Source organism: Histoplasma capsulatum, genomic scaffold (assembly GCF_000149585.1).
Source record: "Histoplasma capsulatum NAm1 scaffold_6 genomic scaffold, whole genome shotgun sequence".
In the NCBI taxonomy this organism is placed as follows: Eukaryota; Fungi; Ascomycota; class Eurotiomycetes; order Onygenales; family Ajellomycetaceae; genus Histoplasma; species Histoplasma mississippiense.
Window position 1 is genome coordinate 1,908,555 of NW_001813977.1, and position 1,269 is coordinate 1,909,823.

Sequence of the window (1,269 nt, forward strand, 5' to 3'; positions counted from 1 at the left end):
TTCAAGTTTCCTTGAAGTGATGTGTTCGAACCCTAACGTGACAATAGAAGGGGCCCGGGAGATTCGACATCCTCGGGAAGGAGGACATGGAGAGGGGAGAAGCACCATCCGTGTCTTATTTTTTCATGATGGACTCCCGTGGCAATTACTCGACGGCCTCGATAAATGAATGTGGGGCACACAAAGGAAGAGAGTGCGTTTGTCTGTGTGTGAAATACGTGATGATCATCGATAATGAGGAGCATGTGCTTGTTTTATTCTCTCCACAAACTCCCAGATGCGGACGATAACAAACGAAAGAGAGTGAAAGCGGAAAAAAGGAAAAACGAGACACAAGATGTTCTATAATTTGATACCCCCCTCCCGACCACCCACCACGCGTATGAACTCTTATTGCTTTTATCTTCCAGTTCTTTTATTTTAATTTTTATTCTTTTGCAGGGGAGTCCGTTGAGACGGGGCTGAAGTTCAAGTTTTACGTTTGTGCGGTTTGAAATACACTATTCCAGTCGGCTTAGCGTTTATATGGACGTGGGGGAGGGTGATGGATACCTGGTGGAATGGGTGGATTGGAAGTGATGAGAAGTGAGAAGGGGTGAGAAGGGAATGGGGAGGGGCCAGGTTTTACAGAGTGGAGAGAGTGATGGGTGGAGTGGGGGGGAACAAGGGTTGATTTGTTCTGGGGAGAGAAGTTACGAGCAGGTACCATGCCTACCTAAATGTATTCACCAAACCTGTTCAATATATTTTCCCCGTCTTTCTTCATTTTCTGCCTTCGATGATGTTTTTTCTTTCCCTTTTAATTTCGTTCTCTTGATGCTTGACAAGAAAGGATGGTTGGCTGGCTTGAATGGGACAAAGGCGTATCTCGTATTGCTATTGCATTGTGTCGGACCGTGTCGTGTCGTATCGTGTCGTGTCGGGTTGGGGACGGGGATATATAGCTTATTGGGGAAGGGAGAAACCTGCTCTCTGCTCTCTACCTGACCCTCACCTAGCTCACCTAGCTTACCTAGCTTACTGTACGGAGTAGTGAACCTACTTAAACCCCATTTTATATGAAATGATATCCTGTTGCGGTTCCGTTGTTTTTCATTGCATGTTAAATATGCATACATATATATGAAACTTATAGTTTTTGTGTCTTCCATTCCCCCGTTCCATGACAACAGACTTTCCCTAATTTGTTTGTTTGTCATTCAACCTAAGGATTTATATGTATCTACATATGTCAATATCATCCATAGTTATTCTTCCATTTCCGGCCTT